The 4,758-nt window shown below is 37.3% G+C and overlaps 1 pseudogene; it reads left to right on the top strand.

Annotated features, from left to right (window-relative positions):
* Window positions 1–486: 486 nt before the first annotated feature.
* On the top strand, window positions 487–3,259 carry LOC131423463 (small acidic protein-like; annotated as a pseudogene).
* The last annotated feature ends 1,499 nt before the right edge of the window (window positions 3,260–4,758 follow it).

Below are 4,758 nucleotides of genomic sequence, written 5' to 3'. Positions count from 1 at the left end.
TAAATATGAGAGATACTTGTAAATCTTTGGTAGGAACCACTCAACACCATGTGGATAAGCCCTTCTCCTAATGTAGGATTTGATATCTTTTTACTTCTGGGCTACAAGAAGGAGTGTTGGTAGTTTATGGAATATGCAGTTGAAAATGTTTCCTAGGCCTTCAAAAATAGGGGAACTATTTCTAATGTTCTGTAAACTTCCCAGAGCATCTAGAGAGAACTATCCACTAAAAGGTACTCAACAAACCTGGTGAAAATTTTATCCTCTTAATGGTGAATGGGGATCCAAAAAGAAGTTCCAAATTTGTAGACAAATTCACTTCTTGGGGAATAAATGAGCTAAAAGTAATAGGATTCCTGTCCATATTTTTATTCAGAGTGGCAAAGTAGACAGAGGACAAGAGTACAAAGTAGGCATTCTGGAGTGATGCTGCTTGGGCTGGTGGCAGATTGCCTGCTGCTGGTGTTGGACTGAGGATAACCACGAATGTGTTGGGCATTTTGCTTTGGGATCCACTCAGTGGTGAGCGCTTCCAGGGAGGCTCACCAGCATGGGGTGAAGAGTTCAGCTTCTCCAGATGATGATCTTGGATCTAGCAATTAGGAGGCAGCAGACTTGGGCACTGAAGAGAGAAAAAAAAATTCTTGAGACTTACGGGTGCAGGCGAGAAAGAGCATACTGGTCATCTTGTTATAGGAGATCATAAATCAATATCTCACTTCCAAACAGGGGAAGAAGACAAGAATAATTAATGAAGACCTGGAGTCTCAATATCAACAAAGTATGGACAGTAAATTATCAGGAAAATATTGATGACATTGTGGACTTGGCTTCAGTGAGGTAGAAGATCATGATGGGGAAGGTGATGTGGTTGGGGAATGATGATGATGATGATGATGATTCACCTGATCCTGAAAGTCCAGATGACTCTGAAGGTGATTCAGAGTCAGAAAAAGAAGAACTCCAAGCTATTGAGCACCCTGATTAAGTGAAAGATCCCCAAAACAAAAAAGATGCAAAAAGCAATTAGAAAATGATGTTTGTTAAATCCAGTGGTTCATAACACCCAAACATTTAGTCTTTGTATTAAACTAAGCCTTCTTGTTATAATGCACAGTGGAGGACTACTTATAGAGCACAGACCTTTGTATTATAATTTTTAAAAAAGTCCCTTTAAAATAATTACAAAGTGTTTGCTTTCAAATGCCATTCATTAACTTTTATGGGCAGGACTATAACCATTTTTGTAAAGAGTAAGTGTTGATAAAATAAATAAATATAGTACTCAACTTTCCTTCAAAAAAAAAAAAAGAGTGCAAATTACACTGAGTAAGCATCAGGAGACAAGGTTGGAAAGGTGTGCAGGGGCACGGCCATCGAAGGCCTTGAACAAGATGCCAAAGAGCCACTGAAGAGTAATTAACAAAGAATAGTTTTATTTGTAATTTTTTAAATTAATTTATTTATTTTTGCATTACGATTCTTAATACACCTTTATACCACAATTTGTCATATCTCTGATTGTATATAAGGTATATTGACACCAAATTCACATCTTCATACATGTATTTTGTATAATGATGAGGGTCTCCTTTCACCATCCATGCTATTCCATGGAGTCCATGTCCCACATCACTGGTACTGGGCATGGTGACTTGCTTTAATCATTGGGATGGAGGCAGGAGTGACAGTACCAATTTTAAATTCGGGGTTTAAAAATTTTTCACTCACCTTGGGACTTTCCCATCTCTGCTATTAAAAAAGAATAGTCCCAAGTAGACATTTCCTTCCACCATGACCCAGAATGAGACATTTGGAACAGAGCGTCCCTGCTGCTTTACAAACCTACATCCAGAAGCAAAGCCTGCAGCTCAGCAGTTATACTGGGCTATGTCAGAATGAAGCATTTCTTTAAGCCTCTAACTTATGGCAGTGTTGCTGCATTAACCCGACTGAAGTAAGTAGCTCAGAGAAAGCCATATTTATTCATATAACATTTCTTGCCTTGAAGTATTTCACACACCATTATTTAATGTGTAAAAAATATGGGTATATCATATTATTTATTTATTTATATATGACAGTGGAATGCATTACCATTCTTATTATACACATAGAGCACAATTTTTCGTATCTCTGGTTGTATACATAGTCTATCTATACAGTTGTATATATAGTGTACATACACCAATTTATGTCTTCATACCTGTACTTTTTAATGTGGTTAGATCTCACCTACATTTATCATCAAAGTAAAATGATGAAAGCTTTATAACTGGTCATAAATAATAAGCATTCAGAAAGTATAAATTTATATATTAGTCAAAGAGTAGATTAGTATCTATTTTGCTAAAGATAGTCATAAATATATACCACAGTAACACTCATAAAAATATAATGTTTTTATTGGAACTCTCTAAAAGTAGAAGATGTCTTATGATGATCATGAGTCGACCTGACACTTTGACTTTCATATTAAATTGACTGTTATCTTACTTACCATAAAAGTCATGAAAATAAATCAGGAATTTAAAAATTCTAAAACAAAGAGTAATTAACAGGTAGATGACATCATTGGATTTGTGTTTCAGAAATATGCTGTTGTAGTGGCACCCCCTCCTCCACAGAAGATCTTAATTAAGCTTCTCCAGAAATCTTCACTATAATTGATCTTAGAACTATCAGCAAAAGAATCTCTACAAAAGAGTTCAATGTAGTTAAACTTCCTATTTCCCTTTGCTCTATCTTACTTGACCACCATCCTGGAGGAGATTAGTGCTCCAGGTGCTGAAGGCTCCTTTACCAGTTTTTCACAAACATTTATGGAATATGGATTATAAGTAACTAGTTTATCTATCTATCTATCTATCTATCTATCTATCTATCTCTAGAAGTGTGTTTGCAAATGCCAAGGGTGATAAGAAAGATCCTTTAACAAGGCCTTTGGCCTTGAGCTGGATCTTCACAGAGATGTTCACATTTCAAAGATAAGAGAAGAGGTTACCAATTGGGCTCCATGGTAACAGCTGGCCAGGGGAGGGAAGAAAGGGGAGAAGAAGCTCTTTCCTTCTCAGGCACAGTCTTTGAAGGGTTAACTTGCTCAGAACAGTGAAAGAAAAAGCTATTTTGTGTGAACTTCTGCAGACTGTGAACTTCTGAGGCCCTCCCCTTATACTCTGAATTCAGGGAGATTAATTGATTATAGCAAAAGCTGTACCCTCCGAACCTGGCTGCAGCCAAATAAAACTGTTTCCTGCTATCTTCGGTGTGCTGCCTCATCTGTCCCCTGTTACACTGTTAGCTGTACAGTTACACACCACATAACATCATTTCAGTCAACAATGACTACATATACCACACTGGTCCTGTAAGATTTTAATGGAGATGAATAATTTCTAGCACTTAGTGATTTTGTGACTTCCTTGTGCAATGCATTACTTCTGTGTTTGTGATGATGGATGGTGTAAACAAACCTGAGCTGCTATATAAATTTATAGCACATATAATTATATACAGCACATAAGCACTTGATAATATAATAAATGAGTATGTCACTGGCTTATGTATGTACTACACTAAAGTTTTTATTATTAAGAGTGTACTCCTTGCACTTATAAGTGCACTATAAAACAGTATGCTATGTTATGTCAGTGACAGCCTCAAACATCTTATGTGTACCCCATCACCTGACTGCATCAAGAGGGCAGGTCGAGTGATTAACCTGGACCCTGTAGGCTTGTGTTGATATAATTTATGATGTTCACATAATGATGACATTTTTCTAATCATGCATTTCTCAAAAAATAATACCTCCATCATTAGATGGTGCACAGTTGTAGCTTTGAAGAAGGTGTGGGATGCACTAAGATAGATCACCAAGAGTGGAAATAGGTAAACAAACACACACACAAAATAAGGAAAAAATTGCAACTCCTGTGGGCATTAATGAACTCACACAGGAGCAGAGAAGGGGCAAATATTGGAGACAAAGTGAAGTGTAAAAGTAAGACATGGTGACTCATTTCACATGGGGCTGAGAGGCTGTAGTCTCTGACTTCCAGGTCTCTCTGTTTAGTTAACAGGTCAACAAAAGAATGAATTCTGTTAATTGGAAGATTAAGTGAGGTGGAGTAAATTTTGAGAGAAAGATGGTAAACTGAGCTTGATATACTTGTGGGACATTGAGCATCCTGCTGATTTGTATGGGAAAGAGTAGATGAAGTCTTCAGAATCAGGGGTGTCAAAGGAGAAGTAACAAGAGTCAAATAAAGAACTCCAAAGAACAACAAATTGAAGGGATAGGGAAAGTAGGCAGAGGGAGAAGAGGACTTTATGAGCACCGTTCCTCCTCTGGTGTCCTCAGACTTGGTGAATGGTACTCAGAAGCCTGAAGGTCATCTTTGACTACACTTTTTCTGATATCCTCTCAAAAACTTGAATCTTGTGAATTCTACCACCTTAATTTTCTTGTATCCATTTATCTTTTCTATGTCCCTGACAACATTGGTTCATGTCACATAATTTAGTAGGTTGCAGGTGGGGCCTGAGATTCTGCATTTCTAATAATTAGAATTTCTCTAACACTCTCTAATTTGGCAAGCCTTTAAAAAACTGCTCAGAGCAGTCTCAGTACCCTGATGGTCCACAGGATAAATGTATTGGATTTGGTTATTAGCAAGTGTTATCCACATTCCCTGTTAGCTGCTTTAGCACCTAGTATTAGGGATGCTGAGTTACTCAATTGGCCTTCTAGGCTTG

The sequence above is a fragment of the Marmota monax genome, unplaced genomic scaffold, assembly GCF_021218885.2.
Source record: "Marmota monax isolate L192 unplaced genomic scaffold, Marmota_monax_Labrador192_F-V1.1 WCK01_AAM20220418_F8-fsc00265, whole genome shotgun sequence".
NCBI classification, from domain to species: Eukaryota; Metazoa; Chordata; class Mammalia; order Rodentia; family Sciuridae; genus Marmota; species Marmota monax.
Note: the sequence above shows the minus strand (reverse complement) of the source record. Positions and strands in the feature narration are given on the sequence as shown.